Below are 617 nucleotides of genomic sequence, written 5' to 3' on the forward strand. Positions count from 1 at the left end.
GCAGCAGCAGCTCCCAGTCCCCCTCCTGCGACTTTGCTGCAGCGTAGGCAGCAGCGTACGGCGGCAGCTCCCCCAGGGCTGTCCCCAAACCCCACAGCAGGGCGTAGGGGAGACTCTTGAGGAAGACGGGGAGGAAGTGTGGGGTGTGGGGTGTGGGGTCGATCCCGATCCCGGGATCCGATCCCGATCCCGATCCCGATCCCGATCCCGATCCCAGGCACGGGAACGTCTCCCCCGGCTGCAGCACGCCGCCCCACATGTTGGGCCGCGGGTCGAAGTGCAGCCCCTTGCATGCAGCAGCAGAAGCGCAAATGGAGTAAATGTGAGGAAATAAAAATAAAATGCCACTATGCATTCCGCTGCCAAGTCCGATGCTGCTGGCGACTCCGAGCCCGACCCACCAGGCGGCGAGGTGTACGTACACCGCGGCCTCCCGCAGCAGCGGCGTGTGGGGCCCGGGCAGCAGCTGCAGCAGCAGCAGCAGCAGCAGCAGCAGCAAGGCCCACACGCTCGCCCCGTGCAGCGCCACGAACCGCACGCCCCGGTGCAGCGCCGACAGCAGCAGCAGCACGAAGTGACACAGAGTCGACGCCGGAGACCGCAGCAGCCGCAGCTGC

This window comes from Eimeria tenella, genomic scaffold (assembly GCF_000499545.2).
Source record: "Eimeria tenella Houghton genomic scaffold, Eth_scaff2102, whole genome shotgun sequence".
NCBI classification, from domain to species: domain Eukaryota; phylum Apicomplexa; class Conoidasida; order Eucoccidiorida; family Eimeriidae; genus Eimeria; species Eimeria tenella.